This window comes from Delphinapterus leucas, chromosome 19 (assembly GCF_059928025.1).
Source record: "Delphinapterus leucas isolate spDelLeu-1000000601 "Yukka" chromosome 19, BTC_Dleu_Yukka2, whole genome shotgun sequence".
Lineage (NCBI taxonomy): Eukaryota > Metazoa > Chordata > Mammalia > Artiodactyla > Monodontidae > Delphinapterus > Delphinapterus leucas.
The window spans coordinates 65,318,141-65,343,062 of NC_143147.1; the positions used below are offsets into that span (position 1 = coordinate 65,318,141).

General features: G+C 46.5%; 1 protein-coding gene and 1 non-coding gene across 7 annotated transcripts in view; one reads left to right on the forward strand and one right to left on the reverse strand.

Annotated features, from left to right (window-relative positions):
* The window catches only part of SLC39A11 (solute carrier family 39 member 11), a 447,715-nt gene that overhangs the window by 249,527 nt on the left and 173,266 nt on the right, over positions 1-24,922 (forward strand). The window lies entirely within an intron of this gene.
* LOC115803071 (U6 spliceosomal RNA) lies at positions 13,507-13,611 on the reverse strand. Its single transcript, XR_004023695.1, has one exon. It is a non-coding gene; the product is annotated as a U6 spliceosomal RNA (small nuclear RNA).

The window sequence follows — 24,922 nt, forward strand, 5'->3', positions numbered from 1 at the left end:
TAAACCAGGTGGGACACTAAGTCACATGATGCACTTTCTCTTGGTCACCTCCTCACCAAGGGCCTGCTCGTGCTGGGTGCCTGGCTGGGGCCTGGGGGCTCACGTCATGGCTGTAGGCACAGGGAAATTGCCAAGGCCCCATAGGATGTAAGTTTCGGTGATTGCGGCCCCACTAGCACTGTGTTCTAACAAGCACTGTCCAACGTTTAGAACTTAATGCCATGCTCCCTTGGCTCTTCCCTACTTGACTCTGGTTTTGGGGTCAGGGGACATCAGCCCCTGGTAGGAAGCCTTTGGCTTCTGCCAGCTTCTCTCTGTAAGTGGTCCACAGTCACCCTTGGTTTGTTTATTCTTTATTCAACCATCACAATCCAGCCTTTATTTCCACCCAGTGAGCTGGAGGTTTCTGGACATGGCAGAGCATAATGATGTCACAAGAAAAATTCCAGGTTTAACTACGAAGAAGGAGGTGCCTAACACAGTAGCACTGAAAGTGCTCTAGGGGAAAAGGAAGGAAATGGGCTAGGAAGGAAACCCTGACTTCAGGACAAATGATCATGAATAAATGAGCGCATACACACAGCGTAATGAATACGAACCACACAAATGTAGGAGGACAGACACATGCATGGTGTGTGTGCGTGCACGCGCATGCATGCATTGGTGGGAGGTGTGTGTGTGTGTGTGTGTGTGTGGAAAGGAAGGATGGGTGGATTGTAGAGCATTTGGCCGGCGTATGCTGGATGACCTCAGGGGGTTCCAGGGTCCCTTCTGCCCTCCTAGGGAGTCCTCAAGAGGGTGGCCGCTGTGTTCAGAAAGGTCCCTGTCACCCAGGATGTTATGAAAAGTGCATCTTTCTCTTCAGGCGGCTCTCGGGGACATGAAAAATGCTCCACTCTGCCTGGGTGTAATCGAGCTTTGGGCTGAAGTTTTCACCCTGCAGCTTTGCTGGCAAATTCAGTAATGATGAATTAAGTGGAATATACGCAGCGTTAATGTGAACAGGATTTAAAATAATGTCTGCAGTTCACTTAATTACATTCCTTGTGGCCCCCCCCCACCCTTCAAAATGTTATTCCAGCATCCAGCCTAATTGCACCACAGCTTTCCCTCCTCACAGCAGCCCCCACCTTCCTCCTCTCCTCTCTCCACGGCGATCTGCTCTGTCTTTCTCTCCTACCGTGTTTGAGATACATGCACCCTCCTGGGTGTTGTGGCTGTGCGGTTTCTTCCCTCCCCCCAGTTTATTCAACCTGCAGCCACTGTAACATCCCTTAGTTTCATTCGGGGTATAAAAGGATTCGGCCATGTTTTCAGGGGAAAGAATCAGCTATGAATGGGTGCCGAGCCCTACCGTCTCTGTCCAGCTTGCTCTGTCCACTGTTGGGTGGGAGAACCTGGCTGTGCCCTTTCTCCTCGGGGAGGGGGAGGGGCAGGGCTGGGGCCCTAGCTCAGCGTGGCCAATACAGACAGCACCCGCAGTGGCCACCACGTTCCCCCCCACCCCCCGCCCCATCAGGAGCACTTCTGCTCATTTGTCGACGGCTCTCTCTCTTTCCTCTCAGGGTTGCCCCTGGTGGTGTCTCTGGGGGCAAGGTTTTGAAGGTGAAAGCAGGAGACAGACACCTCCATTTTTTTTTTTTTTTTCTGGGCTGATAACTTCCGGCTCCTGTATCAGCTCCAACGGGAAAGATGTACAGGACCTGGAACTACCAAGCAGCGGGGTCTTCCCCTTTCTCCTGGCGTGAGGGTTGCTTAGCATCCCGAACAGCCTTGGAGATAGATGTCCCGGCACTTCCTCCTACTGAGCGTCCGGTCTTGCTGAGGAGGAAGCTCCCCCCCCCCCGCCCCCGTTTAGGTGTAGAACTGGGTCTGGGGTGCGGGGAGAGTGAGCGTAGATGTCGCCGCATCCGTCAGGGGAGTTGGAGTGGACTCGGGAGTTTTCTCTTTTCTTCGGAGAGAAAACCATCCATGCTCATCTCTCCCGCAGGCTTGCTTTCCCTGGGCAAGCATTTAAGTGGTTATTTCCCACCTACTAGTCTCTTGTTCCACCGTTAGCCATCAAGACTTTCTTGCAGCTGTGGTTTTTGTCTTTATCAAAAAAAAAAAAGAGCTTGCAGTTGAAAGGGAGGGAAACCCAGACTAGCCAGAGGAAGAAAGGAGAATGCATTTTCAGGACATTGAATCCAAGGGCGATGAGATCAGTGGGGCCTCGTGGGCACTGCAATTAGGAAATGCAAAGGTGAGGGCCCGTGTTTATTCATTCTGCTCTGCCTCTCCACCAAGGCCTCTCACTGCAGCTTTCCTCCTGTTTTCTTCACTCTGCAAACACGCTTTGCCAGCTGTGCCACAGCGAGTTAAGGGCTACCCCACAGCTCCCAGGGTGCCATGTTCTCAGTTCAAGAGAACGGTCGAGTCTGAGAATCTGGCAGAGTTGGTGAGTGGGACCTGCCTGGTCCAGGTGACCCACTCCTGGGGAGCATGGTGGAGCACGCCTGTGTCCCAGGCTCTCCCGCCTGGGGGAAGGCACCCTCAGAGGATGTGGCTGGGGTGTGGGTGGAGGTCTGGGCCCCCCTCCCCTGCCAGGAAGATCTGTAAGTCTCGGATTTAGGTCTCAGCTTCCAGCTCCCCTTCTCTCCAGGACTCTGTCCTCTGGATGGGATCACCTGCCTGTTCCTGGGCCCCGGCATCCGGCACTCTCACAGGCCTCCCCGCTGCAGATCGCCCAGTGGTAGGCATCATCTCTGCAGCCAGGAAAGGGGGGTGGCCGGGGATTTGGGGAGATAGTTAGAGGAAGGATATCATAGGCTCATTAGCAGGCAAACCTTTTCCAACTGAAAGATCAGGGAGACCGGAAAATGATGCTTCGGACCAATCAACAGCGACGCTGTCTTTGGAGCCCCTTAACAATCAACCACAGATCTGCAGGAGAGTGTGGCCCGAGGAGGAGGGGAGGGAGGGGCCTCTCTGCATCCAGAGAGCCTCCGGGGCTGTGTAGGGCCAGTCTCTCGGCTTCTTCCTTCGCTTGGGCATTGAACCGAGATTGAAGATGGATGAGTGGTGATTTGGGGTCTGCCCATGGTGCTTCGCAAGCGCACTGATTGCTTCAGGGCACACCGTTTTCAGAGGTAAAGCCAGGAATAATTTCCTGCCGTAGTGCCATCTGACCCCCCAGCAGTTATCCTGAGACCCTTGCAGGTGGATGAAGAGAGTCTGGACGGGAATATCTACCCACCTGTACTGTGAGAGCAGTGACAAGGTGCAGGCCATTCAGAGATATTCCAGGGCTCTGCCTGTTAGGGAGAAGCGAATGGCGTTTCCAAAGCCTCTGCGTGGATTGACATTACAGGCAGAGAGAGTGCGGTCAGGCTTTCTCGGCGCGCTCTGCTGACCCCCCGCATTAGAATCACCGCAAACACTGATTGCAGATGTGATTCCTTCCTTCCTTTAAACCTACTTAAATGAACAAGGTAGGTTTTTTAAGTGCAAATGTGTAGGAAAATCTACAGGTTATATTAAACAAAAAGAGCAAACTACAAAACTGGATACACCCTTATTTCTTCTGGGTAGGGAAAAGACTGTTGAAAAGGACATAAATCCTGGTATTGATCTAATATTTTTTTTCTGAAAGCCTGCATTAAGATCTGTGATCACTGGTTACCTAGGGAAGAGAGACTCCGAGTTTTCATTTCAGCCCTTTCTGTTCTATTTGCATTTCTAACCATGTATCTCTATGACTTTTATGCTTTGGAATGTCAGCACGGATTATCTGGGCAGTGGGATTACATACCATTTTCTTTTCTTCTTTATGCTCTTTTCATATGAAGAAAATCAATTTTAAAAAATGCAGTTTAGAAATAGGAATCTGCCACTGGCTTCCAGTACCAGATTCTCAGGGGAAGGAGCCCAGGGTTCCATATTTAACAGGCACACCAGTATTTGAGAATGTAGGGGATCCGAGCATGCCACCCCAAAATATGCCACTTGGGTGTATTGATTATTTGGAGCTAAAAACACCTCAGAAATGGCAGATGCGGGACGCGCTCTCTGACCTCCCTCTTTCTACCTAAAAACAGGACATAAAATTGCCCGTGACAAGGAGACCCTCCCTGCATTAGGAAGGGCAGGAGTCTTCACCTCCAGAGACTCTTATCAGCCCAGAGAAGGCACCAAGGAATCTGTAACAGGCCTTCCTAAAACAACGCTTTTCTTCCATTAGTTCCCCTGTACATTGACCTTCTCAGTTTGTCATTCCTAAAAGCCTAAATCTCTTCTCCTTTGTCTTGTCCCTTCTCTACAAATTTGTTGTTCTTTGTTAAGGTGCTGCATAGGCTCCAAGTTCTAACCACCCCTTTGAGTTCCTCATCACTGAGTTTCCCCCATGTGTGTGCACGCTGCACATGTTAATACTCTGCTTTTCTCTTGTTAATCTGTCTTTGTCAGTTTAATGTACAGGGCCCCCGGCTCAGAGCCTAAGTGGGCAGAGGAAATGATTTTTTCCCTTCCCTATAAGAACCTGCCACTTAATTCCACTTACTTCTAAACGTACTTCTTGACAAATGCCCAGTCAGTAAGTACTGTCTGCTGCTTACTTGTTACTTCCACTACTGCCACTCAGGGGTGGCAGCGGTGGGGCACTTACTTGGGGGTGCTCCCCGGACATGCATGTTTCTGAGCCTTATCCCCAGGGAAATCACTGACTTTCTCCTCTGGGACCTGCAAGAGCAAACTCTCTCTTTTAAAGAGCTCATGTGGTCAGGCCAGGCCCACCTGGCACGTCTCCCTATCTTAAGGTCAATTGTGACTAATCACAGGAGTGAAATCCATTGTATTAACAGTCCCAGGGGTTATACAAGGTGTGTACACAGGGGGGAGCGGGTATCTTGGGTGCTGTCTTTAGAATTCTGCGTACCATGTGGATGCTAAAGAGAAGATTTCTGTTTTTACCATTAATGTGATATTTACTATGGATTTTTGATAGATACTTTTTGAAAGATACTAAAGATAGCTCCCTTATATGCTTAGTATTTTGCATCTATGTTCTTAAATGAGTATGGCTTAAAATTTTTTATCTCTTATGTTGTATTTCTCTGGTTTGAATATTAAGGTGATACCAGTCTCATCCAGAGTTGGGGTGTTTTGCTTCTTCTTCCTCCCCCCCCCACCCCAGTTACTTCTCTGGAATAGCAAACTTGAGATCGAGATTATTTAATCCTTGACAATTTGTGAATATAAGTGATAAAAATAAAGCTTTTCCTATACTCTTAAGTTCAAGTGACAAGGGACAGATTAACAGGAGAAAAGCATACAAATTTTATTTTTAATTTCATGTGCACGAGGGCTCCACAGAAAAGAAATGAAAACTCAAAAGATGGTTCGCCTTGAGAGCTTATATTATTACCATTTTAACAAAAGGCAATAAATCATAGAGAAGTGACTAGACGAAGAAAACAGATTTGGGCTTCTAGGGGCCATAAATTGTGGGAAGACAAATACCTGGGGGAAACTAATGGTAGATAAGGGCTATTTAGCAAGGTGTGTTATCCAGGTTCAAGCCATCTCTGGTGTTTGCCTTTTCCTGGTACAGGGAAGGGAGACACCTTCACAAATGAAAATTTATATAACCTTTACAAAGGGAAAGTTATGTCCCACTTTTGGACGGAAAGGGAGAGGACAGAGAGTTCCTTCTGTGTCTTCTGTTCTGAAAGGGAGAGGACAGAGAGTTCCTTCTGTGTCTTCTGTTTCTCAATTGCCTTAAGCTCAAAATACTCCATATGCCATAGTGGTATATTTGAGGGAGGCATATTCTGATCTCCTTCAATACTTTTACCAGTGATACCGTCTTGCATCTAATGTGTTTGTGTATACATGTGTGCATGCATGGGTGCCTCATCCAAAATACCAGAGGCTGTTTACCCTGGAGGCATGCTGTGGGTGTTGGCATGGCCTTGTTCAAGATGGATGCTGCTTCTCAACATTTTCTTTTGTCCTTTTTATTTACCATGCATTTTCTTCCCTTTTTTTTTTGTACTTTTTGGGGGTTGATTGATTTTTATTTATCTCCCTCTTTTTTTTCTTAGTCTTTATTAGTTTGGAACTTTTTTTTTTTTTTTTTTTTGGCCACGCCGAGGCATGTGAGATTTTAGTTCCTGGACCAGGGAGCAAACCCAAGGCCACCTGCAGTGTAAGTGCAGAGTCTTAACCATTGGACTGCTAGGGAACTCCCAGTTTGGAAGTTTTTTTTTTTGTTTTTTTTTTTTGTGGTACGCGGGCCTCTGTCGCGGCCTCTCCCGCTGCGGAGCACAGGCTCCGGACGCGCAGGCCCAGCGGCCATGGCCCACGGGCCCAGCTGCTCTGCGGCACGCGGGATCCCCCCGGACCAGGGCATGAACCCGCGCCCCCTTCACCGGCAGGTGGACTCCCAACCACTGTGCCACCAGGGAAGCACCCCCAGTTTGGAAGTTTTTAATTCAATTTCTTTCTTTTGTGCCTACCTTTACTTTTTTAACACGCATACTTGACTCAGTGACATTCAGAATTAATCAGTATCTCTACTCTTCTCCCTAACAATTGAAGGACCGTAGAATGCTTTAACTTGGTTTACCCCCTCATTGTCCATGTTATTTTTCTAATATTTTGTTGTATCCTTTGTTTTAATACCTTCAAATTAGTCACTCGTATTGCTATTTCTTAAGTAGACTTTATTTTTTAGAGAAGTTTTAGGCTCACAGAAAAATTGAACTAAAGGTGCAGAGATTCCCCATACACCCGCTGCCCCCACTCATTCATAGCCTCCCCCATTATCGCCATTACCATGAGGGTCGTGCATTTGTTACAACTGATGAACCTACGTTGACACATCCTTATCACCCGAAGCCCATAGTTTGCATTAAGGTCCATTCTTAGCGTTGTACGATCTATACATTTAGACAAATGTATAATGACATGTATCTACCATTATAGTATCATACAGAGTATTTTCACTGCCCTAAAAAATCCTCTGTGCTCCACCTTGTCATCTGTTCCTCCCTCCTACCTGCTGGAGAACGCTGACCGCTTTACTGTCTCCATAGTTTTGCCTTTTCCAGGATGTCATATGGTTGGAATCATACAGTCTGTAGCCTTTTCAGACGGGCTTCTGTCACTTAGTCATATGCATTTAAGGTTCCTCCATGTCTTCATGGCTTGATAGCTCATTTCTTTTTAGTGCTGAAGAATATTCCATTGTCTGGATGGACCACAGTTTATCCATTCACCTACTAAAGGATATCTTGGTTGCTTCCAGTTTTTGACAATTATGAATAAAGCCGCTATAAACGTCTTTGTGCAAGTTTTTTAACTCCGTTGAGTAAATACCAGGGAGAAGGATTTCTGGATCGTATGGTAAAAGTATGTTTAGCTTAGTAAGAAACCACCAAACTGCCTTCCAAAGTGGCTGTACCGTTTCGCATCCCCACCAGCAGTGAAGGAGCGTTCCTGTTGCTCCACGTCTTCGACGGCATTTGGTGTTGTCAGTGTTCTGGATTTTGGCTGTTCTAATAGGTTTGTAACAGTATCCCATTTTTGTTTTATTTATTTTTATTTTTTTGGCTGTGTTGGGTCTTTAGTTGTGGCACGCGGGGTCTTCGTTGAGGCATGCGGGATCTTTTGTTGCAGCATGGGCTCTTTGTTGCGGCGCGCAGGCTTTTCTCTAGTTGTGGTGCCCGGGCTCCAGGGCGCGTGGACTTTGTAGTTTGTGGTACACAGGCTCTCTAGTTGAGACGCATGAGCTCAGTAGTTGTGGCTTGCGGGCTTAGTTGCCCCGCGGCGCGTGGGATCTTAGTTCCCCGACGGGGGATTGAACCCGCATTGGAAGGAGGATTCTTTACCACTGGACCACCAGGGAAGTCCCCCATTTTTGTTTTAATTTGCGTTTTCCTGATGACATATCACGTGGAACATCTTGTCATATGCTTCTTTTCCATTTGTATATTTTCTTTTGCGAGGAGTCTTTTAAGGTCTCTGGCCCTTGTTTTAACTGAGTTGTTTGTTTTCTATGTGTTGAGTTTTAATAGTTCCTGGTATATTCTGGATAACAGTTCCTTATGCAAAGATTTTTCTCCTAGTCTGTGGTTTGTCTTCTCATTCTTGATACTGTGTTTGGCAAAGCAGAAGTCTTTTATTTTAATGAAATTCAGCTTACCAATTAGCATTATTGTTTTTTTTAATAATCAATGGTTGCTTCTATTTTCCAACATTTTGCTAATTTCTTCACTATTGCTTCTTGCATTGCACTCCTTCCTGGATTCTCTTTTATTTTTCCTTTAATATTTCTTCACTTAGGATCCATGAAGGGAAAAATCTTAGTCTCATCTAAAAATATCTTTATTTTGGTCTGACCTTTGAAAGAAAAACTGAGTTGCTTAAATTTCTAGGTTGACAGAAATGTTTATTTCCTTTAGCATTTTGACAATATTATTCCATTTAGACTGCTTCCATCAAACTAAAGAACTGTGTTATAGGTTGTATATTCTCTGCAGGCATCATAAAAATCCATACGACAGCAGCCTTATTTCAGTTTTCCGGTTGCTTATACGTTTTTCACTTGTTTTGGTGTTTTTTATTTTCAGTATGACGTAGCTTTGTGTGTGTGTGTGCGCGCGCGCGCACGTGTGTGTTTGTTTTGCTTAAGACTTGGACTGCTCTTTTAGTCTGAATGCTCGTTTTATTATTATATTATTCCGGGAAAGTTTTTTAGTAATTATCTCTTCAAGTTTGCCTCTCCCTCATATTCTTTATTTTCTTCTCCTGCAACAGTTATTATAACTTAGATGTATATCCTGTGTTCTTATTTATCTCCCATGTGTCTTAAGCATTTCTTAACGTTGTCCATCCCTTTACTTTTCTGTGCTTTAGATCTATTCTCTAGTCCATTGATAAGTCCCTGAGTTGATCCTAGTTTACAATTTAACTTGTCTGTCGAGTTTTTAAGTGAAATGACTATAGTTTTTTATTTTTTAATTGTCCTAGTGGGTTCTTGTTAAGATGTCTGCTTTTTCTTTGTTACATGTGCTTCTTTTCTTATGGTTTTAATTTCTTCTCTTATATCTTTAATCAGGTTAGGCATATATTATATATTATATTTATATAATTGAGGTACAGTTGTTATATAATATTATATAAGTTACAGGTGTACAACAATGATTCACAGTTTTTAAAGGTTATACTCCATTTACAGTTATTATAAAATATTGGCTGTGTTCCCTGAGTTGTACAATATATCCTTGTAGCTTATCTGTTTTATACATAATGGTTTGTACCTCTTAATCCCCTATTCCTATCTTGCCCCTCCCTCCTTCCCTCTCCCCACTGGCAAACACTCGTTTGTTCTCTGTATCCATGTGTCTGTTTCTTTTTTGTTATTTTCACTAGTTTGTTTTTTACACATATAAGGGATATCATACAGTATTTGTCTTTCTCAGTCTGGCTTATTTCAGTAAGCATAATACCCTCCAAGTCCATCCATGTCATTACAAATGGCAAAATTTCATTCTTTTTTATGGCTGGGTAGTATTCCATTGTATATATACCATATCTTCTTTATCCATTCATCTGTTGATGGACACTTAGGTTGCTTCCATATCTTGGCTATTATGAATAATGCTACTGTGAACATTGGGGTGCATGTATGTTTTAAATCATGTCTATTACATAAAGGCCATGTGTCTCCCTCTGTGTGTGTCCACTGACTCCAATTCGTAGTGTGTTGTTTTCTTCTAGGCTTTGTAACATTTTACCATCAATCCTTGTTTAGTGGGCTGCATTTTTCCTTAAGGATTCCTAGTGTCCCGCATCGTGGAAAACCCTTCAGAGTAGTTTTGCATTTGTTTATGTAAGACCTCTTTGCAATAACATTAGCCTAGAACCAATTTCTACAGTGATGTACAGATTGGGGTTTCCTAGCCCATATAGAAAGCAGAAACTCAGAAGTCCGACCTGTTCAAAGTATAAGCCCAAGGTTTTAATTTTACAAGTATTTCTTTTTTCCTCCAGAGACCAGGCAGAAACATGTAGTCATCTTTTTTGTCCCTCTGTGCAGCTGGATGGACTTTTTTCTCTAGCCCACTCTTCCACACAGGGACAGAATTTTATGACACTTGCATTTGTAGAATTTCACCTCCTACTTGATGTGGCCCAAGGCCCCCAGGTGGACAGTAACACCCAGGACCTATTCTTGGAAACCTTGTTAATCCCTAGGCAGCCTCTGGACTGGTTTTGTTGTATAGGCTCTGGTTTCTAGCCTCCTTATGCTTCCTGATTCCCTTTCTTTGTTGCAAGCTCAGATGTGTATTTGAAATCCTTTTGATTTGTTTATTTCATGCATCATTTCTAGGTGTTTGTGGAGGGAGATTTTGGTTTTATCTTCATCTTTAATCTTGCTGAAAACTGACATATCTTGGGCAGAGACTTAAATCTGCAAACAAATTCTGCTACGTCTCGTCTTCAGTTGTTCTCCAGGTCCTCTGTGTCCCAGGTTCTGCCAGGCAACAAGCCATCCTTCACCCTCACTTCCTGCAGCTTCACGAACTTGTATCTTTTTCATGACTTGTGATTTGACGTTTCCATACATTTGACAAGGAAATGAAAATATGAACAAATGTCCACGATCCTGAAGACCTGACTGACGTAAGAGGTGGGTTAGGACTTCTGTTAAACTGTTAGGCTGGGAGGGAACTTTTGCGTAGGGACTCATTTTATAAGCGTTGAGTTCTTCGTGAATGTTTGGGGTTCTGAGCGTGTTTGTTTTCCTGTCCCACCTCGCAGCTTGGAGAAGGCATGCCCTGAGGGTGAGGAACCTAGGAGGTGTTTCCCATGTGCGTCCGGCCGTATTCAGAACATGTGTTAGGGAACTCACCTTGCAGCAGCAGGGGTCTCCTGTTAACCCTTTCACAGTCTGTGGCTCATTTCATGGGCAAGAGGCCATTTAAATGTCCAGCTTTAGCTGAGCTCAGCCCGCCCTGTGAAATACAGAGCTATGGGAAAACCCCAAACTGGTTGGTTTACATTTCTCACCAGGTGAATCTTGATCTGTTTATATCAAGACTCCTCAGGGTGCTGGAAAAAAAGATAGAGATGCTTATGCCTGCCCCCGATTTGCCAAAGTCAACTCTCTAGGGACGGAGCCGAAGGTCCTGCCTTTAAAATTCACCAGGTGATTCTCAGTCCTACTACCATGTGACAATATCCGTCCTGGGTTCCCGCAGTGAGGAGGTGATAGGGAAGCCAAGGCGTTCCAAAGAATCTTTGGGGCAAACAGAATTTCCTCTGAGATGGAGAGTTGACAGAGCGGGGTTCTCAGGCTGCCCTGTGCCTGAGTGTGCTGTGTGGGAGGGAGATTTGGCTCAGTGGTTTATCAAAAGCCTCATCTTCGGAGGTGATTTTGAGGGGTGGGTGGAGGGAGGAGATGGTTTAAAGCCACTTGGTGACAAGAAAAGACGGGGTGTGGGGAAAGAGGACAGGAGAAAATCTAACGGAGCACTAACTTCCTCGGGGTTTGAGTTAAAACGTTGCCTGGGTTTCAGTTAGCTGAGCACCTTCTTCCCCATCCCTGGTTAATTGTGGGTTGCCATGGCGGCAGGCACACTGCTATGTGTAGTCCACCCCGGCTACCTGCCTCTGGCACTGGCGGTCCTACAAGCTCTGCTGAGCCCAGACCTGACTTCTCCGCAGGCTGGGGGCTGCAGTGGAAAAATGGGGGACAGATTTTGGTGGGCAGGGGAGAACTTGCCGGGGGGTTTAGGGTGGGTAAATGCTACACTCTGATAATTTCAAGGAAAGCGCCAGGTAGCTGTGTCTGGGTCGGATGTTCTGTTCTTGTTCATGTCCTTTGGACCAGAGTCAGGGACCGTTGAGCAAAGGCGTGGCACGTTATTCCCCAGACAGAGCACACCTCCGTGCCCCGTCCCCTCTGCACTCACTCCCCCAGCATCCCTCCATGGGTTTCCCCTGGGTCCCCTTGGAACAGGGTTTCTCAGTGTGGGTTCCTTGGGCTTTCTGCACTGATGCTTGCTCCCACGTTCCTCATTTGGTAAGTGGAGGTGATTACGGAATGGGTTATCCTAAGAGCGATTACAAGAGTGGGAACACATTGGGGGCATAAGGTGATGTGTTCCATTCGGTGCAAGGTGAGCAAAATGATGATGAGACCCACAGGTGAAGACACCCAGTGAACAGCTGGCAAGAGACCAGGGCTGGACATAGCAAGCTTGGGGGTCCATTGCTAATGGGTTTCCATCGTTTTCCTGGATCCTTCTCTGTCCCCTAAGTTATGTTTTCTAAAGTGTCTGTCATACCTGCAGACTCCTGAGCCCTGCCCAGGTCTACCATGAGTTCCAAGAATCTGCTCTTAAAAATTTCTTCTAAGGTACAAGTGTTACAAAAGTTATTTAGGTGATATTTCTTTTTAAATTTTATTTTCTTATGGTAAGCCTACTTAATGTGAGATCTACCCTCTTAAACTTTTTTAGTGTACAACACATTATTGTTGACTGTTGGTACAGTGTGGTACAACAGATCTCAAGAACTGAAGCATCTCATTGTGCCTAACTAAAATTTTATGCCCTTTGATTCTGAGGACAAAGAATGTCACCTGCCATGTCTGTAAACAAAGGATGTTGAGGCCATCAAGCCATCAGCCACTGTAGCCACCCTGGACTGTGCACCCTGAGGGGATTTGGGATGGACAAAAACAGGAGACTGGCCCTAGATGGTTAAGGTGCACATCAAAGGCATGATTTCAATGAGCCAGACGCTTGCATCTTCCCATGCAGATGTCGGGTTTTTCTTTTGATGTTCTGACTTTTTTTTATTTTTGCAAAAATTCCTGTATATCCTGGCTCCCCCGCTTGCCTCTTCGGAGCCTCCCTCAGAGCCATCCGAGAGGCTGTCTCCTGGGCTGAAGTCCTCAGCAAGTCCACCAAATAAAACATAATTCTCAGCTTTTAGGTTGTGCATTTTTTTTTCAGTCGATAATTTGTTAACTCCCTATTTCAAAAATATGGAATGTGGGCTTCCCTGGTGGCGCAGTGGTTAAGAATCTGCCTGCCAAGGCAGGGGACACGGGTTCGATCCTGGTCCGGGAAGATCCCACGTGCCACGGAGCAACTAAGCCCGTAGCCACAACTACTGAGCCTGCACTCTAGAGCCTGCGAGCCACAACTACTGAGCCCATGAGCCACAACGACTGAGCCCGTGAGCCACAACTACTGAAGCCTGTGAGCCACAACTACTGAAGCCTGTGAGCCACAACTACTGAGCCCGTGAGCCACAACTACTGAAGCCCGCACGCCTAGAGCCCGTGCTCCACAACAACAGAAGCCACCGCGATGAGAAGCCCGCGTGCCGCAACAAAGAGTAGCCTCCGCTCGCCGCAGCTAGAGAAAGCCCCGCGCACAGCAACAAAGACCCAACACAGCCAAAAATAAATAAAATAAATAAATAACTTTAAAAAAAAATAAAGGGAGAAAGAAAAATATGGAATGCGTCACCAGTGTGGGGTCATCCTTGCTCCGGGGCCATGCTCGTCTCCTCTGTGTCTTTCTAACTCTGGCACGTGTGTGCTGAGATGAACACAAGAACCTACACTTTGCTCAGGCTTCCTAAACGGTGACCTTCCGTTGTTTTTTGTTTATTCATTTGTTCCTTCATTCACTTTTGCACGCTCAAGTTTGAGAGCCACCGTGAGACTCTAAACCTGGCCTGGGCTCTGTTAGGGTCTTCTACCATCCAGCTGGTCACAGACAGCTCCTACCATACACATCTTGGCCTCCCCACCCTCTCTGTGTAAGAAGCGCCACAGTGTGGCTTGAGGATGACTGATGCTCTGTCTTGCAGCCCTGTGGTCCTTTTTTGCATTAATGGTCAGTAATAATCTGAACGTCCCTTGGAGAGTCTGTCCTGCGGCCTTCATTTTCAGGAAGGCATCTCTGCTTTGAGCTGAAGCTGGAGGAATACAGAGCTCTCCCCAGCCATGTCTCTCCCCTTCTCTGGACCCCTGTTGGGTGGCATTTGTTTCCCACTAGAAACCAAGCCATTCTTCATGGGTTCCTTGTGGTCGCTGAGTGGGAACAGCATGAGAAAGTGTGTTCCCAGCCTGGCAAGGTTTCCGTTCTGTTCCCATTAAATCCTCTCGTTTCTCCAGGCAGGCAAAACGTGAGCGTGAGTGTGGCCTCCTTCGTCCCCATGCTGTTGTCACTGGTCAGCCCCACTCCATTGGATTCCTAATTCCTCTTATTCCTGCCATCTCAGAACCAGTTTCTTTCTTTTCTCTGTTGGCTCCCAACAGCCTCAGAAAGCAGAAGGCTCAGCCTCCCCGCACATGGGAAGGGATCCACTGGAGCCCCCTCCGAGGCGGGGGGCCATCTACGCAGAGTGCCCACTGGATTTGTTACACAAAGACAGCCACCCTTTGAAGACCCCCAAATCTTAACCAAAAATGGTAGAGAAAGAGATGTGTTTCCCTTGCTGGGAGCTGCATTCTGTTGGCTTGATTAGTTTTTAGAAACCAATTTTCCTCCCGGCCATTTTCCTTATTAACTGTCTTTATGGTCAAATCCAGAGAGTAAAGAGTGGTGCTTATTCTCCCCAGCAATTAGCTGTCTGATGCTCTCATTAAGCCATTAAGTTTCAGTTTCCAAGGTGGAGTTCTAAAATTATATGTGTGTGTGTGTGTGTGTGTGTGTATAAAACCATTATACATATATGTATAATTTTAAAAAATTAAATCTGAAAATGGAAATATAATGGCTCAATGAAATAGCATCAGAATATTATTTATATATATTACACAGATCACGTATGTATTTATGTATGTAGATCTGCCTATCTACCCATCTGCCTATATCTGTCTATCTGTCTATGTATATCTGGATAAGCAACCAACCAACCAGCATGCTTCAGGGATTCCAGATGCTCCCATCTCCTTGGTTGTAACATTTTTTAGGAAGTGCAAACTGGTATTACTGTTAACCCCAGTAAACTACATTAGATCAGTAAATCTTTTTTTTTTTTTAATGAAAGAAAAGGAAGGGAAAAAAAAGTTACTTTGTACTCCAAAGCAAAATTGACAGTGATCTTGAAGGGCACTAGCCCTCTCCTTTTATTGATGCAAAGTCCCTGTTATCTTTAGCAGCAGGTGATCCTTTCTGAAAGTTGAAAATGTCAATATGATTGTGGAATTTTGAACTGTTCACATAAACAGCCAAGGCACGTTTCTGCTGTGCGGGCGTGGAGCGTTGGGATTGGGTGGCACTTGAAAATTCTGCATTCAATCCGTGATCTAAGTTTTTCTCCTTCACTACGAACCTCCTGATTTGGGGGATTTAAGTGAAGAATGGAGTAGGTGTGCTAGACACGCCATTAGCCTTTCTTTTATATTTTTATAAATGTAACACAAGTTCTTGGTGGGAACTGTTGAGATGGGGTTCGTGTTGTATTTGACGTGTGCCCACCAGGGGGCCCCCGCCCCCATGCCCCCTCACCTGTCCTTCAGGGCGGGCAGTATTATAATCCGCATGGCAAGCGTGGAAACTGAGATCCAAGGGTACCGAGTGACATCCCTAAAGATGCATAACCAGGAAGTGGGTAGGACTGGGATGGGAACTTGGGTGTCCGGGGAACCGGCTCCTGGAAAGGGAGTGAACCCAGCATCTCATCTGGTCCCCCAGAACCGCTCTTCCCGCACCCTTCATACCCCGTGACAGAGAGTCCTCTGTGTCATTACCTTGGAGAAGAAGGAAAGGAGAGAAGCCTGGAGAGGTGAGAAAAGGGGAACGTGCCAGGGAGCCTGCTGTGGGCTTTTCCCCTTGTCTTGTTTCCCTGCTGTGTGTCTCCCGGAGGACCCTGCGCCTTCAGCCAGCCCGCCGGCGACTCAGGCTGGGCCCGCCCACCGTTCTTTGCTTTGATTGACATTCCCCCAAGAGGAAGAGGAGAAACTGCTAGACCACCTCAAAGCAAATAAATTGATCATAATCTGGCTGTGGGCACACGTGTGCTCGCTCGCTCTCTCTCTTTCTCTCCCTCTCTCTCTCTCTCTCTCTCTCTCTCTCTCTCTCTCCCTCTCCCTCTCCCTCTCCCTCTCTCCCCCCCTCCCTCCTTCCCTCTCCCCCCTCCCTCCTTCCCTCTCCCTCCCTCCCTCCCTCCTCCCTCCTTCCCCCTCCCTCTCTCCCTCTCTCTCTCTCTCACACACACACACACACACACACACACACAGATGCATACGCTGAAAAGGTGAGCAAAGGGAAACGTCTGGGACTCACAGCCACGGTAGCTTTCTTCCCCTTTAACCCTGGCAGGGGGGAACAGGCGGCTCCTGTGTCCGAATCACTGTTGCTGATCTGGAGAGTGGGGAGGTGGTGGCAAACTGAGGCCTGGAATTTCCCCTTGTGCCTCCCTGGCGGTGCCAGCAGATTCTTCTTTCCACGGTCCACCCTCCACCCACAAGTCAAACACGAGTTTGCCGTCATACGAGCTGACTTGTGTTCTTTTCCACGGAGAACAGCCAGGTTGGGAGGGCGGTTTTTCTTCACTAGATGGGACCCCGTTCTTGGAGAGTCGTTTTTTGGCTTTTTGTTTGTTTTTCTTAATAGTGTGGGCAGCTGTGCCGAGGTTTGCCTCTGCCCTGTCCGAAATGTCTTTTGAACAGGTTAGTAGCACGGAAGTGTTGCTGGGGAGATACTCAGCTAATTAGGAAGACAGACCTTCAGAGACAGACGTTTAGCTGCCTTTACACAATGTGTAAACTATTTGCACCTCAATGATGTGCTGGCGGCTCCTTATTTACAAGCCCTAAGCCCGCGCTGATTGGAAATGAGCCCACCTAACCCAAGAATATCCAATAGGGCCTTGGTGGGGCTTCACCCTTCTAGCTTTGTAGGTTACGCTAACATAGGGGCTCTTCTCACCTAAAAGAATACAGGTTTTGGGCTTCCCTGGTGGCGCAGTGGTTGAGAGTCCGCCCGCCGATGCAGGGGACGCGGGTTCGTGCCCTGGTCCGGGAAGATCCCACATGCCTCGGAGCGGCTGGGCCCGTGGGCCATGGCCGCTGAGCCTGCGCGTCCGGAGCCTGTGCTCCGCAACGGGAGAGGCCACAACAGTGAGAGGCCCGCGTACCGCAAAAAAAAAAAAAAAAAGAAAGAAAAGAAAACAGGTGCTTCTGCCCCCTGCAGGTTCTCTGTGGCAGAATATACTTTGTGACGCCCTCGTCCTGTCCCCCAGGAAAGGGACTTTGTCTGCTGATCCTTGTCGAATGCTGTGCCATTTACCCCCACTTTGTCCATCATCTCCCGGAATTTCTTCCTGGTTAGCAGGCTCCAGTCCCCTGTCCCATCCCCACATAATCCCTTGTTATTCTTTATGTGATTTTCTTGAATCCGACCAGTGTCTGGGAGCTTTCCATCTTGGTGACGCAGGGCTTGCTTTCTGGAAGAGAAGAAGAAGGCAGAGGAGGAGACCCGTGCCCACTTGCCCTCACTGCCTCTCTCATAGGTGCCTCTGGGCTCCTGCGTTTCTGGACCCGGTCTTCTCTGGATGGGCTTTGGCACGGGATTGACATGTGACTGGCCTGATCAAGAAGACTGGCTGCTTTTGAGGGCAGAGTGGTTAATCCAGCCAGAGCTCAGGCCAGGAGACCGGTGCAAGGAACTGGGGATCTGCCTTGGGTGAGAAGATGGGCCCGGAGGCCAAGTTCAAGCCCTCTTTGCCCTCAGACGTCTAGTTTGTTCAGCACGGCGAGGGCCGAAGCTACAGGGGGCAAGGCAGTGACGTGCATCCTAGGGGGTCAGCGTGGTGGAAGGAAACGTTCCTGAGCCCCAAATGCTTCAGAGAATTAGTGGGTCGAGGGGATTTGGGGTTTTAGAAGCAGTGGTCGCGAGGCTGAAGGGGAAAGAGATCGAGGTGGTGTGGTTGGTGGAAACGGCCCCACACCGGCAGTCAGGAGATCTGGGTCTGCACCCCGGTCCCTGCTGCTTTGTAGCTGAGGAGTCCTCATCCCTAGCAGGATCACTCAGTCTCTGAGTCAAGTTTTCTTACTTCAGGTCTGACCTCTCTTGGTTGCTGATGATGGGGATCAGTTAGACTAGGTGGAGCCAGAGGGATTTTTATTGGCTCCCTGGTGGGGGGTAGTACTGGGAGCTCATGGGAAAAGGGGGAGCTTCACGAATAGGCATCGGGTCTGGAACAGGGAACATGGCACCTCTGAGGTGACTTCTCCACCCGATGTATTTCCCTTGTCTTTGCTGGTGTGGCCAGGCTCGAGTCCATGGGGCAGGGTCCATGGGCATTATGTGTAGACCAAGGACTTTGATGGGCTGGCTTGAATCATAAGTCCATCCACGCGCTGACCGCTGTGGACTGGACGCTAGAGCAGGTTTAGGACTGGGTGTTGGGTCTTCCCTGTCTGAATTCTGAATCAACAGTAAGAAGCAAAGGAAGTAGATGGAAATAACAATTTCACTGTCATTACCAGTGAAGGTTAGGTTAGAGGCATTGGTTTTGTATGCAGCAACAATGGGATTCATGATGTTGAATGCAGAATTAGGCAGACTTAGCCACCACTCACAGACACATCTGTGGAGCCACGTGGGCCCTGCCCCACCCCCCCCGTAAGACTTGCCACATGGGGGATTAGACCAGAGACATGTTACCTGTGGGCGCCCTGGCACTCAAGGGAAGAGGGAGGGGGCTGAACCATGCATGTCCGTCCCCCCAGATTCATCTCTCAGGAAGCTCACTTCTTCCCCACAGGAGGTGTGAAGGGTGGGACAAAAGGCCAAGAGTATTTAGGGAAAATTCCTCCTCCTGGACCAAGAGGATAGAGAAGAAGCATTACACACACACGCACGCACACACACACGCACGCACACACGTACACTGTAGGCTGTCAGTTACAGGAAGGGGGCGGAGCTGGGGATAGTGGCTGGGCAGCTACTTGGAAGGAAGGATGTTGGGTAAGATAGGGTTCCTTACCTGTAAGATAGGGTTCATACCTCCTAGAGCTGCTTCTAGGATTAAAGAAGATAAAAAGTTCTCCAGGTCACTGAACATCCGGGGCCTTGCAGGGTATACAACAAACACTCGGTCAGTGATAGTTGATCCTGAATCGGGGAGCAGAGGGGGTCATGAAGCAAGAATCAGCTTCATCCTGGGCTGCTGTGTGTCACGGGGCCGGGGGGGTTGGTGATTATACAAGGTTTTGAGTTTGATTATCCTGCTTTTCAGGTTGGCATTTACTATTCATGGAACTGCTCTCCCCACCTTCCCCCCCCCTTTGTCTCCTGGGGAGGATTAGGTTGAAGTAGTGCCTTCTGTGAGTGGGTAGCTAGGATAACACCTCTAATAGGGTTAGTATGCGAAATATTTAAGTAACCTCCTCTGTGCCAGACACCGTGCTGGGCGCCGTCGATGTAACTGTGAGCAAAGCTCAGGCCCAGATACGAGGCGATGGCCTTGCAAACAGACAACAAATAAATGATGAACGGGAAAAATGTTCAATATGATGGAAACGTCGGCTGCGGAAAGCACCCCTGCTTAGACACATGTTCTTTTTCATATACCATTTAAATCGAGCCTAAGAAGGAAGGGCTCAGAAACCACTCCTAAAGATAACATTTACATCACAGAAGTCTCAGAACAAGAAATATTGGCCCTTTTAAGTTCCACCAACATTTGGCCAATTTTAAACTGGTGATTTATCATTCCTGTCCAGCCACCTTTCATGATTCTAAACACCAGACCTCACTGGAGGCCTGGAAGTTAATTGGTTGTGCTTGACTTTAAAATGATTTGGACAGTAAGCACATCTTTTCTTCTGACAGGAAAAGGAATCTTGAGTCTGTATTCTTTTTTTTTTAAATTTAATTTTGCTTTATATTGGAGTGTAGCTGATTTACAATGTTGTGTTAGTTTCAGGTGTACAGCAAAGTGATTCACTTATACATATACATATATACGTTCTTTTTTAGATGCTTTTCCCATATAGGTCATTACAGAGTATTGAGTAGAGTTCCCTGTGCTGTACAGTAGGTCCTTATTAGTTACCTATTTTATAAACAGTAGTGTGTATGTGTCAATCCCAATCTCCCAATTTATCCCTATTCCCCTCTTTCCCCCTTGTTAACCTAAGTTTGTTTTCTACATCTGTGACTGTTTTGTAGATAAGTTCATTTGTACTATTTTTTTTTAGATTCCACATATAAGTGATATCATATATTTGTCCTTCTCTGTCTGACTTAATTCACTCAGTGTGACAATCTCTAGGTCTATCTAGGTTGCTGCAAATGGCGTTATTTCGTTCTTTTTTATGGCCGAGTAATGTTCCATTGTATATATGTTTGAGTATGTATTCTTTTTTTTTTTTTTTTTTTTTTTTTTGCGGTACGCGGGCCTCTCACTGTTGTGGCCTCTCCCGTTGCGGAGCACAGGCTCCGGACGCTCAGGCTCAGCGGCCATGGCTCACGGGCCCAGCCGCTCCACGGCACGTGGGATCTTCCTGGACCGGGGCATGAACCCGTGTCCGCTGCATCGGCAGGCGGACTCCCAACCACTGCGCCGCCAGGGAAGCCCCTGAGTACGTATTCTTAGCTCTCTGTTCGGCTACTGGAAATTCTGCATCGTGCGTATCTCGACCTCTAGCAGCTGACGGGAATCTGGTTGAGAACCTCTGATACGGGAGAATGTATTATGATATGGAATGTATTTACGACTTATTGTTGTGTAAAGTCATGTTTCAAAATAGTATGATTCAATTAAAGGATGTGTGTGTGTGTTTGCATTTATCCACACACAGTATAAATATAGAAAGGATTGTTAGGAGTTTTAAAAGGTGGTCACTTCTGGGTGGTGAGTGGTTTTCTGTCTTTCTTTGTGCTCATCAGTGTTTTGTATATTTCCTATAATGGATGGGAATTTGGGTATTGTCAGAAAATATTTTAATACATTTTAAGGGAAAATAGTGCTTTTACTTGAGGGCACAAAAGAGGTTGATTCCCCAGGGGCAAATGAACTTGCTGCTAATTTAGAGCACGTCCTTATGTTATGAACGGTTGGAATGTGCTGTCCGTGAAACTCATCTGGGGGAATTTCTTGGGCTAGAACAGAGTTCTAGAAACTCTGGCACTGGAAACAGCCGCTCTCTCCTACTCACCAGGGATGAGTGGTCATTTAGGCCAGCTGTGTCAGAGGCTGCCTCCAGAAGCATAGAAGGTTCGTGCTGGAAGGGGCCCTGGAGTCTGTCTAATTCAGCTCAGTTACACTTGGAAGAAGCAAAAATCTTGAGCGGTTGGGACTTTCCTAGGGTTACGTGTAGAGCACTGGAGATAGAGTTGGCATGAGAATTGTCTACCATGGATTCCATCATTTCGTTGTGTCTTTCTAAAGAGTGAGAAAAATATGGTGCAACTTTAATGTAGAATTAGACATTGCAGACTTAGATGTCTGAGGACGCGAATCTCTCCCTCCCTCTCTCCGCCCCTGTCTCCCCTAGCTGCTTGGCCCCTGAACCCCTTGAGCATGTTTGGGACTTTCCCTTCTGCCCCATCTCGCAAGTCTTGGTGAAAGACAGAGCCTGGCTTTCAGGATAGAAGCTGGACTTCCAGCCTATCTGGCAGCTGGAGGTGACCTTGGCTTGGCCAGTTAGATGGACCTGACGGCAAAGGGGGCAGTGTTACAGCAGGAGTGGCCAGCATTTTGGGACATTGGGGATAAGGGTGCCACCCTGAGAGCGACGTGGGGGCATTTTGTGGGTGGATCAGGAAGTCCTGGTCTCCCTTGGCCCTGTCTGGGTTCCAGGGTGGGTTCTGTGGCCTTCCTGGGTTGGTTCCACGAGCCCCTCCCTCGGGACACTTCCGATGAATGAGTTGGTTTCTGTTGCCCAGCACTGGGGACTGTGACCAAGAAACACTTCCTACTGAAGCCAAACATGGACTTACAGTCTCCTTTGCATCCGGGTCAAGCCCCAGCTCTCTGACCTTCTTGTAGCAAAGACAAAAAGCAAACCCTAAATCTTCAGGCCTGTGCTCATCTTCTTTTTTCGTTGTTATCTCCAGCGATTATCCTGTGATCCAGCATCAACTGTTTGTATCCCGAAAAGCAAAGAAAATCCATAAACCAAGAAATATTTATGGAATTTTAGTCACACTTAAACCTATTTAGAAGCACCATGTTTTCCTTTCAGTTTTGCGGCCTTTGACAAAAGAAAGATTTTGTTTCCCATTGTGGTTTGCAGAATGTCATGCTGTTTGTTAATATTGGCCTTGTGGATACTCTCTTGATTATAGAAGCTAAGAGTTTTCATCTATCCTGTCATGTTTTGATTCCTGGTGACCAACTTCTAGGATAAAAGAGGAAACGCTATATATATAAATAGACAGAGGGATTATATTGATTTAGACCCTATATAGTCCCTGTCTATAGACCCTATATCGACTTAGGCAAGATGAGAGAGTGTCTTGGTTTGAAGGAATTTATTTTTCTCTCAGTTCTTCTGCTGGTGATTGAATTTCCTTACGATGACCCATATCCTCTTGAAAAAAAAAAAAGAAAAGGATTTTTATTTTATGTAAGGAAATGATGGTTCCTATCAAGATAGTTCAATTACTTTTCATCTTCTAGTCTTAAATTCCTTTACCTTTCCCACTGCGTGTTTGGAAAAAAGTCATATGAATCTTTAGGTGCCCAGCTATGACTAAGGGTCAGATATATCTCTGTCTAGTACTTTGAGACACCAAATTAGGCAGTAGTATTTGGACTAAAGTACATTTAAAAATATTTATTTATTTATTTGGCTGCACCCAGTCTTAGTTGGGGAAGGCGGGCTCCTTAGTTGCAGCACGTGGGCTCCTTAGTTGTGGCATGCGAACTCCTGGTTGCAGCATTCATGTGGGATCTAGTTCCCTGACCAGGGATCGAACCCGGGCCCCCTTCAGTGGGGGTGCAGAGTCTTATCCCCTGCGCCACCAGGGAAGTCCCTGGACTAAAGTAAATTTAAGTACAGAGGTAATCCCTCGACTCATTTGTAGTTGGGCAGTCTAAAACATTCATTTTTAGAGTGTAGTCTGTATCAGAAATATGTTGGGGTGAGCGTGAAGGGACATATGACTTGTACAATGCAGATTCCTGGGCCCTTCTCCCATAGGTTCTAATTCAGGAGCTACCGGGACGGGGGTGGTGGTGGTTCAGGAGTCATCTTTTAAGAGCCTCCACCGCGCACAGCAATGGATGTCTTCATTCCACACTTGGAGATACAATGGTCTTGGCTACGAATGTTTATCCTCAGAATTAGAGGAGATGGCAGAGTGGCCTTATGTCAAAGGTGAAAGTGACACAAATGACTATGAAGTTCATGTTAGCAGTTGGACACAAGCCTGAAATAGGTGCTGTCCTCTTGGACGACACCTCCTCGACCTGGTACTTTACAACCGAATAAGTCAAGTGAGGAGCCCCCATCTTTCCCGGAGAGGTTGAGAGTCCTCTGTAAAGCTCTTATAAGCAGTCTTCAATTCTCCAAAATGCCCTTTCTCTAATGAGGGGGCTGGAACTCTTTTGAAGCAAATGTCTTCTGCTGGTGGATCCCTCAGTAGTTATGGAGGTCTCTTGCCCACCAGGGTGTTTGCACTGAACACAATGTGTAGGGTAAGCTAAGAAGAATTAGAGGCAGCTCTGGAGTCCACTTGGGATTTATTTTTGGAGAACAGTTAATTCATCAGGAATGAGCTCATGTTGATAAGGCGGTAGAAGAGCTGACCTGGTAGGTGGACGTTTTAATCTTATTGGAAATCTTGGTTCCGTTGACCAAGAGTAGAAATTATTATCTTACTTAGCTATTTGGAACAAACAACGTTTTAGTGGGTGGTTTGCTTAATGGATGAGAAATCTTTAGCTAATAGTGAACCCATTTCTTCTTCTGACGTACATTTAATTTTTTACCAATTACGCGGACCTACTTGTTTCTCTGTTGTAGCAAAGCAATTGCTTATTCATAAGCATCAAAGCTAAGGCATGGATGACTTTCAGGGCCTGGAAAATATGTACTGACTGAAAAGACAAGGGAATCTAATCAGCCTTCTTACACAGACAGCATTTCATCCTCTGACAATCGTGTGGATTGAGATTATTAGAATGATAAATGGAGAAATCTATTATAGTTAAAAAGATTGTAAATAAGGTTTTCATTATGTTTCTTAAACTCCCGTTGTGTCTCTGCCTAAAGGTTAGTAACTAAGCAAAGTAAATACTTCAGTTGGGACTTCCCTGGTGACGCAGTGGTTAAGAATCCGCCTGCCAATGCAGGGGACACGGGTTTGAGCCCTGGTCCGGGAAGATCCCACATGCCGCGGAGCAACTAAGCCCGTGCGCCACAACTTCTGAGCCTGCGCTCTAGAGCCCGCGAGCCACAACTACTGAAGCCCATGCACTTAGAGCCCGTGCTCCGCAGCAAGAGAAGCCACCGCAATGAGAAGCCCGTGCACTGCAACAAAGAATAGCCCCCGCTCGCCACAACTAGAGAAAGCCCGTGTGCAGCAACGAAGACCCAACGCAGCCAAAAATAAATAAATACATTTATAAAAATAAATAAATACATATATACATACTTCAGTTATCTTTCCATGAAGTTTCCTTGGTCTCTAACAGAATCTTTTCCTACCCTGGATTATACGTGACCCATGTAGTGCATCATTGAAAGATTTTTTCACTGAGACGAGTGTGTGGCTGCTTTCAGAGGAAAGTGCAGTCGGTCTGCCCAGCTTCTCCCCGCCCTAGAACTCGGACCCTAGATTGGGTAAGTAGGACTGTTGGTTAAAATACAGGATACCCAGTTAAATTCAAATTTCAGATAAACAATGAATACTTTTTAGCATAAGTATATCCCCTGCAATATTCGGGATATACT